This window comes from Cavia porcellus, unplaced genomic scaffold (assembly GCF_034190915.1).
Source record: "Cavia porcellus strain 051 isolate PalLab524CR breed Dunkin Hartley unplaced genomic scaffold, mCavPor4.1 scaffold_16, whole genome shotgun sequence".
Taxonomy (NCBI): domain Eukaryota; kingdom Metazoa; phylum Chordata; class Mammalia; order Rodentia; family Caviidae; genus Cavia; species Cavia porcellus.
In genome coordinates, this window is record NW_026947499.1 from 63,827,412 (window position 1) to 63,838,584 (window position 11,173).

The window sequence follows — 11,173 nt, forward strand, 5'->3', positions numbered from 1 at the left end:
TAGAAAGTAGATGCTAAGAATCTATACATGTAGAAAAGAAGTTCCAGAGCTAATGCTTGTCTGATTCTGTTGTCTATGCTATTTAAGAATCCAATGCATGAAGTCCCAACTGGGAACCAGCACCATGTGCCAGCCGCTGCCAGAGTTGGGACAGCCATACCCAAGCTTCTCCCCATGAGTCAGCGCCATTCGTGGACCATGGCAGGAGAGAACAAGGCCACATCAGGAAGCAAGCCCCTCTTGGAACCAGCACTATGTGCTGGCAGCTGCTGGCGTGGGCACAGCAAGGGCCTCCAGCCCTTTCTGGTGCACAGACTGGCTAACAAAATGTACCCCTGTAATCAACCAGCTGATCCAGAGAAACATAGGCTGTGATGATAGCTATGGAGGTGAAGTGCAATTGGATGCCTGTGGTGCTTTGGTGTTTCACTGACATTGCAGGTCTAGGGCCAGTGGTCTTATCGTCTGTTCAGAGGATAGTGATATGCAGTGTGGCACCTAGGGGAGATCTCTTTCAGAGGGTGGTAGCCATTGTTAGTTCCCTATTGTCCCTATTGTTTTGAAGTCCTATATCATTTTCATTATTTTGGGGGGTTCAATTTTATTCTGTTTTGTTTTATTTGATTATGTTAAATCTGATGGCAGGAGCAGCTGTTTCAAAGATAGGAAGACATATTATGGCAGCCATTTTGAACTTACTATTGCCTGGTTTTGATGTCCTTTATTGCATTCATTGTTGTTTTTATTGTTTCATTCTACTCTGTTCTGTTTGATTTTTACTATGTCTGAAGTTATCTGCTATTGTTGTTTCATAATTGTCTGAAATCCTGTGTCACTTACACTGGTTTGATTCAATTAGTTTTATTCTGTTTTATATTCCTTGGCTTTATCCTTAAAAAAAAAAAAAAAGAAGAATGCATTGCTTGGTATTTATTGAGTGCATCCTACCACATGCCAGGTTTTCCGGATATGATAAGTAATGGGGTACCTGCCCTCAGGAAGCTGGTAGCCTGAGGAACACACAAAATAATTACAGCAGAGATGGGAATAGGAGAGAAGCAGAGGGGCATGGGGACATAGATAGAGAAGGGAAACCTAAGTGTGAGACAGAGGTAGGATTCACACCACAGACCACACATTTGATACTGACTCACATGGGTACCTGGGGAGTTGGAGAGAAATAAAGTTCTAAAATGCATGTGGTCCTTCACCTCACACCATGACATAGACAGGTGTGGGTCACACTCTGCGGAAGGAGCCTCTTCGCCTCTGCAGGTGGGAAGGTTGAGAGGGAGCAGGCGACACCCCCATGACAAGCGAAAGGCAGCACAGTCTGAGGAATGACCTTCCTCATAACAAGAGTATCTTAGTGATGGAGGGTTGACCATTTCACTTGGCAACTTTGCAGGACTTCCGGCAATGTTCTGTGCTGGGCTGTCTGAGAACCTCTATGCCTCCTCGTTCACCCAGACAGGGAGAGGGGAGAGGAGTTTGTAGGAAAAAGAGAGGTTATCTGAGTCTTGAAGTAAGTAAACATGAAAGGAAAAACAAGACAAATGTCACACCCAGGTGACAAACATCCAGACATCATGTTAATTCTTACACAAGAGCTATTTCTGGAATGTTTAGGAATGTATTTGGAAGGCACGAAGACAAAGGACATAAGAGAGTATAGGGAAGGGATAAGAAACCTTGCCGTGTAGTTGATGGGGAGATTTTTCAGATTTGGCCTGGAGCACTGAAGTAATGATTAAACTCTTATCAAATTCTTGGATAAATTGCTCTAGTAGTAGGCCGCTAAGAAGTAAATCCAAATGAAATTATTAGAAATAGCTGTCTCTGTGTAACTTGCAGTTGCCTGCAAGAAGAAAGTTCATCTTTTGTATCCATTGCTTTTGAAACTGCTAAACTGAGTCCTATATGTGTGGTTATCAACATGTTGACAAACTGAATGAGTGACTATTTTCAGAGCCTGTGAAAAGTCTCTTATTAAAAGTACTCCTTATGTACACTGATAGAAAACAGTTACTTATAGTTGTCAAAAGTGTTGTTGCAGCATATCCTGAATGCCCTGAAGAAAGCATTTTTTTAACTTACAGAAAGAAAAATAGCTATCTAAAGAGAACTGATAAATGACAGAATACTACTGCTGATGACAGAAGGAGAAATACAGCAATACAAATTCTGCAATGATTCAATTAACATATTCTCCTCTCCCTTTTTTTGTTTTTCAACAAAATTTACCATGTTCATCTCACATAATAGGTGAAACAGTAAAAATGGAATTCAGGTGAATAAATTCACTTTAAATGCTGGTATATCTTTGATCTTAAAAATACAGCAAGGAAAAAAACTTTGAATTTTTAATTTATTTTATACTAAAAATATTGTAAACTACACACTTGAGGAGAAAATCAGCACCATCTATCTTTAAGGAAAAAATTAAAATTTTTTTAAAATATTCTGCTTTTAAATATAAAGGAAATGGCTCAGAGGTAAATATGAGGTTATTACCACGAGGAGGGAATCCAATGTCTTATTTAGGGAATAAGAATCTCAAATTTCCTTTTACTCATGCAATTGCCTACATAAATAGTTACTAAATCTTTCTATGTTTTAATCCATGCAGTTTGGAGATATTCAGTATTATTATGAGCAACTTCCTTCACACATGGTACTACACAGATGTAACTATGATCCACATTCCCATAACATGGAAACACATACCCACAGTCCAGGCATGAGGAAGCAATGATACTTAGCCTCAAGCACTACTTTACATGGTATAGACCTGTGTGCCAAGCACCGCGTCACACCTTAGGCCAGATAAAAGAATGATATATAGTGCGAGTTCTTAGGAAGGTATCGTCTCTAAATGGAAAAAGACGTGAAAATTACATTATAAAGCAAGTGATAATATAAAAAAGTGTGGAGAACAATGCTGTAAAATGACCAGCATTGGTACAAGTCCCTCTGGGTCTGGCAGTTGGGTTTCACTGCAGACTGATGAGCCAGGATCCTGGGAAATGAATGCTGCTCTGTGGTCACTAAGTTTCGTCTTTTTCCTGTACTCACAGGAAGGGCTCACTTCCTAGGCTTCCCAGGGTGGGGCTCAAGGCTTCGTTCTGGCTAGCTAGGTCTAGCTGGTATAAGCCAGGCTTCACAATAAGTGAAAAGTAAATGTTTATGTTGGTGGCTTTTAGGGCATTTCAGTGTTTGTTGCCTTGGCAAAGCCTATTTTGTCCTTTCTGAAACAATCGTGTGATGGTCTGGTTGATGTGATGGGATCAGATCATGGTACATGAGGATGAGGTTGGAGTTGTCTTGAAAAGAAGAGATGCCCCCAGAATTAGTCATTTTGAAGAATGACCAGGTCTGAGATAGGAAATAAGAATTATGTGAGCAATTTGGGAGAGAAAAAGTTTCTTTTTCTAAGACGGAGATTTGCAGAGGAGTCTGTAAAGGGTCTTAAGTGCAACAAGGGTACACAGCCCTTGTCTGGACAGAAGTAACTGAGAGCACCAGGAGACACTGGATCAGCCTTGTGCCCAGTCACTGTTGTAAAGATTTCTCAGAGTTGCTTTTTCCCTTCTATTTTCCTCAAATTTTCAGTCAAGTGTGTTTCAAGGTGCTGCACAGTTTCAACTGTGCTACAAGCAATTACAGAAAGGCCTGTCTTTCCTCCAGTACACCAAGAGGAAAAAGCAAGGTCCCTGCCCTGGGAAGTCACTAGTAAAGAATTTGCAGGCCCACGTGAGTGTTGGTAACAAAATAGGGAAGTGAAGCTTGCAGGGAAGCACAGTAATTGACTTAACGTAATTCTTTCCTGCAAGCACCATGAGTGAAAGTAGGATTCTAAACACCAGAAACATCCTCTGTTACTGGCCCACTTTTCTAATTTCAGCAGGTAGAAGCTATCATTAAAATTTTACACCAATAAGAAGCATGCCACTTGGTCTGCCTTGCTAATCTCAGCTTCTGCCCTGAGAAGACAGTGGTAAGGACAACCCAAGAACCTCAGTGACATAAAACAAGAGGAGTTGTTTGTTTGTGCTACAAATATAATGCAGGTCAGCTGGGGTCTCTTTTCACTGTTGTCTTCTTTGTTGGACTCAGGCTGAAGGGACAGCTGCCATCACAAATGTGGCCAGATATTCTGGCTGTTTTATTTAGGGGTTGTGCAGAAAACAATTAGAATCAGAACATGGAGTTTACAATATTTTTATAATGGTCAGCAGGAGTTAACACAAGAAAATGCAGGAAATCTATCCACAACACCAAAAACATAGAATATTTAGTCAAGGGCCTAAATCCCACAGCAATGTCCCACATGAGTCCAGATGGAAACCCAGAGCTCAGGACAATGCCTCCCACGAGTCCAGCTGGAGGTCCAGAGCCCACAAGAAGGATACATGCCAGTCTCTTTAAGGATCCATGCTGGGAAGGCCCCAACGTCAGTGGTGGAAGCCAGAAAGTCCATGTCAGTGGAGTGAAGGAGCTGTGCTGATAGAATGAGGGTTCTATGCTGGAGCCGAGAAGTCATACTCACAAAAAGACCAGGGCTGTCCTGAAAAGCACCACAGCCATCCTCAGCCACATGGAGGGCCTGACAACAAGCACAGTCAGGCACATGCCAGGAAGCCAGCGTGACTAGTTCATCCTGGAGACCAAGCAGCACACGTCTTCCTCTCTGGAGCCAGGAAGCAGTGCTCAATGTGAGGACCAAAGCTTCTCCAGGAGAATCTAACGGCTCAAACAGCAACTCGTAGGAGAACCCACAATGCCTCAATGCAATAGCTTCTCCTTCTCCAAGTCTCTATGTTGGCAACTCCTCAGGTGGAACATCTACGCTCAGCGCCATGCTGATGTAATCCAGCTGGCATTAAGTTGACCACCAGTTCTTAATCCATAACACTGTCAAAGGAAACAAGACACAGTTAAGTGATTCCTGCCTCTGAAATCTTCTACTTCTTACTTTTCACTCACCAAAAGAGGCAAGATCCCATAGAGCAAAGCCAAAGCAGGGGCAGAGCATTCATGCACAGTTTGTTGGTGCCCACATATATTTCCCATGAAATTTCTTGAATCTATGCTGAAACATAAATTGTTTTAATTGCATAAACTATCCCCAAATTTTAAATGCACTGAACAGGCTATTGGCTTGCCTGACAAGAGAAACTCTTTGTGCACAGTACAGGCATCATTAGAGAAAGAAGACAAGGAAGACAAAAAGAAGGAGATGGAAGAGGAGGAGGAGCAAATGTAGAGAATAGATGATATGAGATGGAGAGAAAATAGAGGACAGAAATGAAGAAGAAAGGGAAAGTCCTGACAGTGAGCATTGCTGGTCCTTGCCTTGAATGGCTGTCTTGAGTCTTCTGCTCCTCTGAGTCTTCACTGTAGCTCATTTCCCTAAGTCTTGAGTAGCACACTAAACAAAGACCCCTAGGGAAGAGGTAGAAAAAAGGAGCTGAGATACATTAGTCTGGCTAGCAAAAAGCAAGTTAGAGATCAGAAACAAAGAACAAGGAGGAGGGAGAATGATGAAAGCCACCCTGGAGAATCTGAAATTTGAAAGTTTCTTATATTTGGGAAGATGCTGCAGCCATAGAAAGCTGATGGAATCTGATGCTCCTGCTTCTGAAATACCTGATTTTTCTCTCACTGTACCTGCCTGATAAGGCTTCAAAGCTCCCCCTCGTGAGCCCCAAGGAAAAAGATGGCCATTTGGGAACAAGTTTTTCAGAATAAATACACAGGGCCTTTACATCTGGCTTGGACATTGGCATGCCCTGCCATTGGGACAGATCAGCCCCACCCCTGGGTCGAGCCTCCTCGCTCCCATCTTGACAAATGTGCACTCCAACCAGTTCCATTCAGCTCATGGCACTGGAACATACTCTGGGCCATCTGTGCAGAGGTAGCATAACTGGATTACAGAGAAACTTACTCTGCCCATGTGAAAGCATGTAAATCTATTTTAGAAAGAAAAAAAAATCTTTACATCTCCACACATCTTGTACTGAAAACATAATTTTAATCCAGCATGATCTGTTTTCAGTAGTGCTTTGCTGGTGGAGATTAATTGGCATCCTTATAAATGTCAAATTTCTTTTCCATATAAAAGCCATGAAATTGTCTAATTGAAATCTACCGTGATCAGGATTCTGAATTATCACAGGGAAGGCGGATGGCAGGGAAAGAGCAGGCTGCTGTCCCAGGTATTGTTAGGCCCAGAGATGGGAGCAGGGTCTTTGTTTAGCGTTTGTTTAGCGTTTTACACTGTGGCCTTTGTTTAGCACCTTCCCATGACTGGATTGTGGAGCCGTTTTTTAAAGAATAGGGCACAAAACAGAAACCACTTTCCAAAGAGAATGCATTCATGTTACTAAAGAAGAAAACTTAAATTTCTTCACAGTGTTCTGCTGAGTATGTCTTCCTTTTTTAAATTTAATATTTCCCTTTGCTTCCTTGATCTCCAAAGGTATTAGTTTCGCAGAAAGTATCATACTTCTTACAGGGCTTTCACCAGCCTAACTGATAGTCTCAAGTGCACAGAAGACCTCAGCCTCAAGGTTCCAGACTGGCAGCTCCAGTCTCTGGGAAAACAAAAGGGAATGCCTTGCACTGAAAAGATACCTGCTCAATCCTGCATGGCTTTGTGAGTTTGGTTTCAATTTCCTCATGTCCTTCAGTAGGGCACTTGTGAAGTGCACAGGTTGTACAACTGTATGTCAGCCCTCACATGACCTTTAGCTACTTTTGATTTGTTCAGAATGACTTTTACATATCAGGATAATTACAGCCTTTCTGTGCAATCTATCCACTGCAACCAGGAGAATCAGACCCTCTGTATTGGTGAAGACCCAGTGATAAATTTCTTGAGCTATTGGCTATTAATGTTACTTCCATTTGAAAAAAAAAGAAATCTATTTCTAGCAAGGGAAAAAATCAGAATGAAATGAGCACACACAGAGAAACAAATGGGAGAAATGTCAAGAGTGTGCATTGAGTTTTCTGGTTTTTGATGCTGGGACCTCATCAGTAGGTGGTTTTGATGTTTAGCCTTTGCTTGGCTTCCATCATAGTGATTCAAGAGTCCTGAGAATATAAAGCAGGCCTGCAATAAGCATCTGTGGGCTGTGACAGTTAGAGATTCCTGATGTGGCTTCCCCTGGTTCAGATCAACCTCTGGACCAGCCCAAGCAGAGAGCAGATAACTGAAACCCAGATGCAGAAAGGCTTCTATTGCCAAGTGGATATGAGCCAGAAATTCCTCATATATGCTAGATCCCAGTTTCTACTTCTTCAAAATGAGAATTTTAATAGTCCCTGTTATAGTTTATAGTTAGATGCCCCCCCAGAGCCTCATGTGACCCTTAGTGGGACTTTTATTATGTAGGATTACGGCTGACTTGCTGTTAGGAGGTGAGATTTGGTGGTAAGAGGTGGATCATTGGGATGTGGCCTGGAAAAATTTATCTTCCAAACCGTCTCCTGCTTTCACTTTCTCTGTGTCTTTCTTCCATGTCATGAGCAGCCCTCTTCCACCCTGCCCCTCTGCCATGCTGACCTGACTTGCAGCCAGCCAACTATAGACCGACATCTCTACAAACTGTGAGCTAAAATTAACTCTTCCTCCTGGAACTTTCAGATGTCAAGAATTGTGTCTCAGCCATGAAAAAGTAGCTAAGACATCCCCTGTTTCATAGCATTGCTGAGGGAACTCAGGGAAATGAAGCTTAGGACAATGTCAGCACTTAGCACTCCATAAATGTTGGATCTGATTACTGTAAATTTATTATTTCTGGTGTCAGAATGGTACTTTAAATTGAACAGCCACTAATTAAAGTTAAAATGTATATGATAGTCTCGTAGACCAAACTCTGTAGCTTACATTTTGTGGTTTTAGGTGAGTCACTTTATTCTTTGAAGCTTATTTTTTTTTCATTTGTAAGTTGCAACAATAATTTATTGTCAAGTAGTTTAAAAATTAAATGAGGATTACAAATGAGCAAAGAAGCTTCATGAACTCTGGACCTCTGCCTGGATATATGAGATAAGATTAGAAAAATGCCATCTAGGTTTGTTTCTTTCCAAAGAACCCATGATGTGAATTTTTATTTTTATGTTTTCAATTGACATAAATTGTACATGCTTATGGGTTATGATGCAATATTTCAATAGATGTATACATTGTGCACTGGCCAAGTCAGCATCTGTCTCCTCATATCTGCATTATTTCTTCACAGTAAAAACATTTAAAACCAATATTCTATCTCATTTCAGTTAAAACTGTTGTTATCAAAATACACATGGGATTTTCTCCAAAATAGTCTACACACTGGGTCATAGGATGTGCTTAAGTAAATGCAAAAAATTGGAAAATTTCCCATGCATATCATCAGATCATAGTGCAACAAAATTGGAAATCAATGGCAAAGTAAACAATGAACATTATGTAAACACGTTGGAATAAAATATTATCCTTTGAACACTCATTGGCTCACACATGAAATTAAAGAAGAAATTAGTTTCTACAATGAAATGATAATTCACATATAACATACTAGAACTTATAGATGTAACAAAGGCAGTCCTATGAGGCAAGTTTACAGTGGTGAATACCCACAACAGAAAAACAGACCAAGCTCAAATAAATAATCTAATAACCTCGAGGCTCTAGAATAAGAACAAGGTAAACTCAAACTTCATACAGGGAAGGAACTTATAAAGATCAGCGAGAACAGAAAGTAGTGCAATTGAGACTTAGGAAACAATACAAAGAATCAATGAATCAATGAGTTAAGTCTTTGAAATATTAAATAAAATGGACAAAATCTTAGCCAGCCTCATCAAAAGAAAGAAAAAAAAAGCCCCAAATTGATTCAATTAGGAATGAAAAGGGTGAAATCACAATGGATTTTGTAGAAATCCAGATCATCAATACCTACTTTAAAAACCTGTATTCTAATAAGGTGGAAAATCCAGAAGAAATGGACAGATTCCTAGATAGAAGTGAATTACCACAGCTTAGTCAAGAAGATATAAAAATTGTAAATAAATCAACATCAGGTCAATAAATTTAAAGATGTAATTAAAAACTCACCAACAAAGAATACCCCAGTCCCTCACAGATATACTGCTGAATTCTACAAGAAATTTAGAGATTTAATGCTGCTACTTCTCAAACTCTTAAATGAAATTGAAAAGGAAGCAATACTCCTAAATTTATTACTGGAAGCAAGCATGAACCTGATCTTGAGGCCACAATTTTAAGCGAAATAAATCAGACATTTGAGGTTAAGTACTGGTTTTCTTATGTATGAAAAACCCCAAGTGTAAGTAAGGAGCAACAGGGGAGATGTGCACTGGGATGGGAAGAAGAATATGTTCAAATGGGAAGGTGAACAATATTGCGGGAGGAAAGATAAGAAAATGGACTTTTAAAAAGAGAATTGGAAGAAAAAAACTAGAAACAAATCTTTTGTAAATGAGGAGGGATGAAGAGTTGAAGGAAGGGGAGGGAAATGGGAAAAAAAGAATTAACACATATTATGTACAGATACAAATTCCCTAAGATGAATGTGATCATTATGTATGGCCAACATGTACTAATAAAAAAATATAAATAAGTAAAGTTTGGCAAAAATGTGAGAAAAAAGGAATTCATATACACTGTCATTGGGAATGCAAGTTAGTACAGCTATCATGAAAAACTATAAGGAGATTTCTCAAAAAAAAAAAAAAACCCAAGAACTATTCTACTAAACCAAGAACTAATTGCTCTAGTCATCCACTTGTGATTATATATCTAAAAGAAATTAAATCAGTGTATCTAAGAGATATCGACTTCCATGGTCATTGAAGCACTACTGACAATGGCCACTGTATGGAATCAGCCTACGTGTCCACTAATGGATGAACAGATAAAGGAAATGTGGTATGTGTACACACTGGAATATTACTGAGCTACAAAAAGTAAAATTCTGTCATTTGCAGCTGAACAGATAAAACTGGAGGACATTCTTTTAAATGAAAGAGCAAGGCAAACTGCCACACGTTCTCTTGTATGTAGAAACTTAAAAACCTGATACGCATGGAGAACAGATGACTACAAGTTGGGAAGAGGAGTGAGGTGAGAAAGAGGAAGACTGGGTGACCAGTGGCACAGTTAAAAGAAATAAGATTTGGTGTTTCACATTCTAGTGAAGAACTAGAAGAGATGCTCTAAAGGCTCCAAACATAAAGAAATGATAAGGCGGTGGCAATGCCAGTTTGAGGTCATCAGTACACACTGCTCACGTGTGTTGAAGCATCACACTCTCCCCCATAAATATATGTTACAGATGATTACATATTCATCAAAATTCACATCAAAAGAAGTGAGGATTTTAGAACTTTAACTCTTTTATCAAATGCAATGGATATCATGTCTTAAAAAAGGGAGTTTTTCTCACCTGAAATCAATAAACTATTTCTATTTTGGTTTCTAAAAAGCTTATCCTTTAAACATTTTTATTTTTTTTAAAAAATAGCCTTCATGCAAAGCATTTTCTTTCCCCTGATGCGGATCAGTTGAAAATTTTGATACTACATCAAAATTATTGGTTATTTGGAAATGCTCAACTGTATTACTTGCTACTATAATGAGGGACAGAGGCACATAAACTGCTTCCACAAGTACACACACCAGCCTGGGAAAACAGCGATCTGAAAATTACAAATCAGTCTTACGCAATATTTTAAAGATTAGTCTGCATACAGTGAAAGTAGCCTCACATCAAATTATCTATTTTCTTAGCAGGCTAGCTTGTGATCAGTGAAGATTTTGAATTAATAAATAAATCTGAACACAGTCATCTTTGGGGCATTTCACCGAGCAAACAGACTAACAAAAAAACAAACAACCTTGCTTTTTCTAGCAAGTTTGTGGATATAATTAAACAATTGTCAGCAGAATAAATTCAAGTTATATTTTTAAAATGTGAGATAGCATATGACAAAAAGAAAGCTAAAAACGGCTACAATATCCAGTGACTCTGATTTAGAGCACTGCATGCACTCTGCCACACTCTCTTCCCTAAGCTGAAGGGCAGCATGGCAGGAACTGGGGCGCCAGGACCCCAGAGAGCCCAGGTGTTTGACCTTGGTCATTTTCAAGCCTGGCCCC